The sequence below is a fragment of the Frankliniella occidentalis genome, unplaced genomic scaffold, assembly GCF_000697945.3.
Source record: "Frankliniella occidentalis isolate FOCC.00 unplaced genomic scaffold, Focc_3.1 Scaffold281, whole genome shotgun sequence".
Classification (NCBI taxonomy): Eukaryota; Metazoa; Arthropoda; class Insecta; order Thysanoptera; family Thripidae; genus Frankliniella; species Frankliniella occidentalis.
In genome coordinates this window covers 72,298-79,303 of record NW_026267407.1, presented here as the reverse complement: position 1 = coordinate 79,303, position 7,006 = coordinate 72,298, and the positions used below count along the sequence as shown (strand labels likewise).

The 7,006-nt window shown below is 60.2% G+C and overlaps 1 protein-coding gene across 1 annotated transcript in view; it reads left to right on the top strand.

Moving 5' to 3' along the window:
• Window positions 1-7,006, top strand: part of LOC113211537 (death-associated inhibitor of apoptosis 1) — a 47,322-nt gene that overhangs the window by 534 nt on the left and 39,782 nt on the right. The window lies entirely within an intron of this gene.

The following is a 7,006-nucleotide window of genomic DNA, read 5'->3' as shown; positions in this document are numbered from 1 at the left end:
GGCCCGACAACGACCCTGGACCCACGAGGGCACGGGGCGCGAGGCGCGGGCGCGGGGGGCGCGGGGGGCGCGGGGGGCGCGGGCGGGGCGCGGGCAGGGCGCGGGCGGGGCGCAGGCGGGGCCGTGCGGTCCTCGAGTTCGCCGGCGCCTTCTCCTCGTCCGTCCTTCTCAAGGAGAGAGAAAGGGCTGTTGTCGGGCCGAAGTGAAATGGAATCATAGAGTCGGTCGAACTGAGGGAGAACTGGGTGGAACGTGATCTGGTTTCGTGGTCGTGGGAGCAAGAGGCACTTCTAGCAACACCAATGAGTCGTCCCCTACCTCGGCCGGTACAGGGGCGGGGTGGGTGGATAGGGCAAGGAGGTCGCATGTGGAACACCATGACCACGCACTGCATTTTTTAAAGTCCCCCTCGCCCCCTGCAGTTTTATTGTAAAAGTCTGGGGCTCTTAAAACTCTCATTTAAATTTCAATTACGTCCCGCACTGAGGAGGGAGAGGGGAGAGGTAACCAACACACTCTCCTCGGCAGTGGTGAGGCAATCGACACGGAACGGAGGCGTGAGGGGTGGGGGGGGGGGAGGGTCCAACCTCTCAGCAAGGGAGGGCGCTCGCGAGGCGAAGCGAGGGGTCAGCCAGCCCGCGAGCGTGCGTCACGGAAACGGCCACCACGACGACTGGTCACTTGGCGTGCGCCGCGTGCGCGGAGGTGCACAGTGCACGCCAGGCCAGCTCCGCGACACGGCACCGATCCATTCGGCAGCAGCAGCAGCGCTGCAGCAGGGCGGCAAGCACGAACAAGAACGACCGCGCCGCGCCGCTTTTCCGTGTTTCCCATTTTGTTTTCCGGTCGGACGGAGAGACGATTACCCCGACCGCCCGCGCTCTCGTGGTACTCCTCAAACAGAATAAAACGGGCAACCAACCGACCTGACTCGAGGGGGTGCGCTCCGAGTGCTGCCCCCTGGCAGACCCCCACCCTGCGACCTGGCCCGAGCGGTGTCCGCCGAGTGTTACCCCGTGAACCCACTACAGTAGCCGCTCGATAAGTGTCCGCTCGATAACTGACCGTTTTAGGTCCGGGCCCTCGGCTCAAAAATGGCAAACGCTTACGCGCCACTCCCCTAAGCCGGTGTGATTGACAGGCCATCCAGTGCGTGGAGCCCTGGCTCGACCTTTGCTGGACCCGAGGATCGGCTCGGTCCTGGCCAGGCGGGCCGACGTGCCGACAAGCATCTGCCTTACCGGAGAAGCCTGCAGCAGCGCGCGGACACTTAGCGCGGTCACTTATCGAGCGGCGTCGCGACAGGTAGCGATCGGGCGGGTCACCAGCGACGCACCGAACAATGAGATTCGCGGCCGGGCGAGGCTCCGGGACCGAGCCTTCCAACATCTGGCAAACGTTTTATGACGCTCGATAAGTGTCCGCCGCTGGTCCCGAGGTGCGGACACTTATCGAGCGGCTACTGTACCCAGTTCTCTCTTCGCCCGGCCCCGCAACCCTGCCCGTCAAAATACGAAGATTTCATCTACGTTGCAATCGCACAAATTATAGAGCAGAAAACTACGCTTCCTTCAGTGTTTTAGTTTTGGCGTGAGCACGGCTGAACAGCAGAGCAGAGCTGGCCTACGTGACCGTGACCGGCGGGACCTGCCCGCGCCGTGCTCATGAAGACCGAGCTTCACTACGCGCACTGGCCAGGGCTGGCACGGCCGCAAAGTGCGGGCCGGGAGGCTGGCCGACTGACCCCCTGGACCCTGGTCCGACCCAACGGCCCGCCCGGCCGACCTGCCCTACCTTACTACCCGGCCTCCTGGCCGAGACTGCGAGGCGCGAGCAGCACGAGGCAGAGGGAGCGAGACACCAGACGCTGTTTCCGAACTTTCCGTCGATATCCCTTCGGAAGAAGCAAGTAGTACGTACCCCTGCTGCTGCTGCTGGCTGCAACCGCCGCTGCGCCTTGGGGCCTCCAGGGTCGTCAGGTTCCTCTCTCGTTCGCGAGGCACTCTCTGCGAATTCCGCAAGTAGGTCGTGCATCGTGCCGCCGCGCTGCGCCTCGGACAGCAGCAGCAGCAGCAGCATCACCTCTGGAGGCCCCTCGCCACCCGCCGCGCCGCCCCACGGCGAAGGAGTTGGAAAGGGCTGAATAAATTCTCCGCGGGATAAATCGTCGGTCGCGGAGAATAACCGGAAGTAGTCAGCTGTGCAAGGCGCAGGCGGGGCAGAGGGTGGGGAGGCTGCAGCCCCGGAGCAGAATTTACTTGAGGCGGCGACAAACACAACTTCAACTTCAACTTCAAAAAGGGTTATAACGACTGCTTGTTCAACTGAACTGGAGCCACCCACTACTCGGGTCACGCAGTCAGGCCGTGACCGGCCCATCCCCTGCGGTTGGGCTAGTGCCCTCCCGTCCGTGGGTTCGCGGTGGGCCTGTTACACGTACATCTCTGTAGCCTTCTGCTCTCTGTTTTAGCTCCGGCTAACGTGTACAGGTTACCCCGCTAGTCACCATAGCCGTTGTTGGCCGTTTCCGGAATACGAGCGTGGCACGACGGCACGGTAGTCCGAGACCAGGCCAATGCTAGACAAACCAGAGTGGGCAGTTAGGCCGCCCACGTGACCTCTCTTAAACACTGTGCAGTGCGCATTCGCACCACCCAGGTGTGGTCACCCTGAGGAGGTTTGTCCCGGACCGCGGCCTAACACCGAAGTGTTCGGCCTCTCTATTGGCCCCGGGAGTCACACCCCTCCAAATGTCGGTGTGGCTGGAACGAAGCATTAATTGTTAGACAGAGACAATCGCTAGGGAGAAAAATAATTATTAGGCACTGGGAGGAAATCGGCATAGCTCTAGCCTAGTTTGGGGAGCCCCCCGCCCCTCCCCCTCTTCCACTGCTGGAGCCCCGCCGGGCGCCTCCCCCGCCCCCTCCGCTCACGGCGACGGCAGGCCTGCATAGGGCGGGGGTGGGGGGCAGCGGGGTGTGCTGTTTGGGCGTAGAAAAAATAGTAAAACTAAAGGACTCAGCCAAACATTCCAGCGATGCAGATGAGGGGGGAGCGGAGGGGAGGCGGTGGCCTGGCGTGGCGTGGCCTGGCGTGGTGTGGCCCGGCGGTGTGACGTAGGGACGCCAAGCCAAGCCGCCTGCTGGGTGGCCCGGGAGGGAATGACCAACGGCTGGTACCCGGTACTCGCTGGTCACACCGTCGGCCCGGTTCGCTCAGTGAGTTGTTGTACTGCTAGGACCTGGCTCCGCTATCACTGGGCACTGCGTGACTGCCTTCGAACTTGCAAAACCTTCCCTTTCACCACTTCACTTTGGACACTGCACTAACTCACTGAACACTGCACTGAACACTGCACTCGGTAGCGGCACTGAAATCCTGAGATTGTTGCACTATCACTCCGCTGAAGCTGTAGCCCGCGCTGGGGGCTGGAGCTGGAGCTGGAGGCTGGCGGCCGCACCGTAGAATTCTTGCGCCGGCCGGGCGGGGGTTGAGGCCTCGTCCCCCGCCCACGCCAGATGTTGCGGTGCCCTACGGCCTCTTGAAGGGACGCCGAGTGACGCCAATCACAAAATCACTGATAATTTCTAAACCGCGACTCGGATTGACTCAAAACTTCACCACAGCACTCGCGAGCACAACGCCGATCAGCAGGTACCAAGCACTACCTAGAAAAACGCGTTTATACCAACAAAAACGAAAGAAAGAGACGGAGCGACACGGAGTGCGTCTGCACGCCTCCCCTCCCACCACGCGTCGCCGCGACAAACACAACACGGTGATAAAGGTCGTGACAACGGCGGGGGGGCTGCGCGGGGGCGTGCAGCTGCAGGACGGCATCAGGGACACGGCGCTCCTGCTCGCCAAGGCGGCCACTGCCTGACGCGGTGGAACATCTTTTTCCTTGGCCGAGCTCCAGCCTGCCGCTGGGACCGTGGTCGTGCTGGGCTCAGGGCTGGCCCTCAAGCTGCTGGCCGGACCGCAGGGCCCGGTGTGTAGTCTGTTAGGCTTAGGCCGCGCTGGACTGGCCCTCGGGCCGCTGGCAGGACCGCAAGGGCCTGCTGGAGTGTACTGTAGTCAGTTAGGCCCTCTGGCTGCCGGTGGGTCGGCAAGGGCCTGCTGGAGTGTAGTCAGTTAGGCCCTCGGGCCGCTGGCAGGACCGCAAGGGCCTGCTGGAGTGTACTGTAGTCAGTTAGGCCCTCGGGCTGCTGGCAGGACCGCAAGGGCCTGCTGGAGTGTACTGTAGTCAGTTAGGCCCTCTGGCTGCCGGTGGGTCGGCAAGGGCCTGCTGGAGTGTAGTCAGTTAGGCCCTCGGGCTGCTGGCAGGACCGCAAGGGCCTGCTGGAGTGTACTGTAGTCAGTTAGGCCCTCTGGCTGCCGGTGGGTCGGCAAGGGCCTGCTGCTGGAGTGTAGTCAGTTAGGCCCTCGGGCTGCTGGCAGGACCGCAAGGGCCTGCTGGAGTGTAGTCAGTTAGGCCCTCGGGCTGCCGGTGGGACCTAGGGTGTGCTGTCAGTCAGTTAGGTCGTAGTGGAGTCAGGCACCGCGAGGTAGGCAACTCAACTCTCTGCGGTTCTCGCCCACGAATAAGCGATCAATAGGGTGCCCCCTCCTCTGCCCGGCCCTGGCCAGCGTTTTTCATCCGCCATTTCACCCTCGCACGCCTTCGACCCACCCGCCGTCTGCCCACCTGTTTCAACTGCCCCTCGCGTGCGACACAAGCGGTCACAGTTTTCTGCTGATTGCTGATGACGCGAAGACAGTATCGGATAATCACCTGGATTTCCTATGTTTTTTGTTTTTTTTACTCGACGCAGCCCGCAGACCGTACGTTAACAAGCCCATTCATGGAGGCGGGCTTCGAGAGGTCCCATGAGAGCACATATTTTTATGTTCCCGTTTTAAACACGCGATATTTCTATTTCAGCCGATTTGAGGCTTCCTGCCATGTGCGCCCCGCGCCCCGCGCCCCAGGCCCGGCCATCACAGCGCACAGCGGCCCTGCCTGCACTCTGACAGGGGCCCGGCCCGCCTGATTTGTTGGTCTCGCAGCGGCCGCCTCGGGGCTGGCCCTCCCCGGCACCCGCCACGCCACGCCACGCCACGCTCTGGGCCAGAGGTGCGAAATGCAAATGTCTAGTCTCACTTCACACACACTAAATCTGAAAGGACAATTTTGTATCCAGCCTAGTTGTGCTCTTACGCACATCTCTTTCAGATACAAATTAGCATCTAAAAAATCACAATTTGTATCTAGCACCGATACAAAAACCTTACTTTGTACCTAATTTAGACGCATATGTGCATCATTTTTAGATGTGCACGAAAGCACATCTATAGTAGGTACAAAAATTGTCCTTTCCCATTTAGAGTGCACAGCCTCGCCTTGAAAGCAACTCGTCGCAAAGTTGAGAGGGGCGCGCGACTTGCACCTCAAACCGCGGTGGGGATCTCAGTGCTGTAGAACAGGGACGCTTGTGCGAGAGAGACAGATAGATCCCACTCGATCAGGTACTGCCAACCTTTGAATTTCGAAGACAGAACCTCCAAAACTTGTTGGGTGGGAATCGAACCCCCGACCGCTCGCCTCGCCGCCCGGGCAGCGCCTCAACCCACTGAGCTACCGAAGCGACGAGGGGGGAGGCTGGTCCAGCGCGCTCTTGTAGCTGCCGGGAGGTGTGTGCTCGTTTTGGCGTGCAGAGGTTGGCACTACAGGATCGTGTGGGATATCTCTGTCTCACTCGCACGGTGGTCCACTGTGCTCCATAAGAGTTCCCCCCCGCGCCTCAAACCCACCGCCGACCGCGCGTCGGGCACAACCTACCCGACCCGACCCGCCACGCTACGCCACGCCGCACTTGGCAAGTCTGGCTCCGTCAAGCACCGTCAAACGCGTTCCCGGTCCATATTCGGCATTCTCTACCACAGACTTCGGTTTCGAAACGGAAAACTGCGTACATGTCGACAACTGTGTGATGTTTTGTTCCGATCTTCGACGTCTTTCGACTCTCGCAATTGCAGGGGGTGAAATGTAAAGTTCGCATCAGCATCGTGCTCACAATCTCCCCCCCCCCCCCTTTGCCATGCCGTCTCTCTCCCGCCCTCTCTCTCACCCTCGTACCCCGCCCCAAACCTTCTTTGGAGAGCTGCTCGGTGGACGGCCGGGGGGGGAGTTGGCCGAGGAGCGCTGAAGCATAGAGCGAGACGCCACACTCCGATTCAAACTTTCTTACACAACTATGTTGATCGGGCTGCAGGCGTTCCGCGCTGCAGAGAGGGGCTCGTGGTGCCGACGGGGAGGTAGGCGATATTGGGGCCGGCGGGCCGACGGCCTCCTGCCTCCGCTACGAGGGGAGCCCTGCCGCCGTCCTACCCTGCAGTGTTAGCGACCATCTGCACCCCTCCAGGCTTCCTACTTCACCTCCTCCCCCCCCACCACGGAAATTGTTTCCTCCCGCGAGAAGAAAAGTGATGTGGATAATAACTCTTTAGCAGATGATACATTTAACACGGGACCAGGAATTAACCCTTTATCGTCAATACGTAAATGCACCGTACGAAAAATTATTTTTTGTCATTTTCTTATAGTCTTTAGCCATCTAAGACTACTCACGCAAAAAAATTTGACCTAGCGTAATTAGGGTACGAGCTACAGGCTGTTGCTTCTGAGCAACAAAAACCGATACAGGTCCTGCGATTTGAAGTCTTTGTACCTGTATCGGCGTTTGTTGCTCCTGAGCAACAAACGTCCTCTGGCTCTCCCTACAACTGTAGTAAGTACCACAACCACCAAATCAACTAGAATCAGCGTGACCTGATGCTGGACCACGACATTGGGTGGACAGAACTTGTCGGCGGCCGAGCGGGGCGCTCTGGAGCGCCCCAGGGCGCGCTACAGGGGCTGTTGCTCCTGAGCAACAAAAAACGATACAGGCACTGCAAGAGTAAGGTGTCAAATTTTCACCTTCGCCCCACACGCAGGACACTATATTTCCCTTGATTCCCCCCC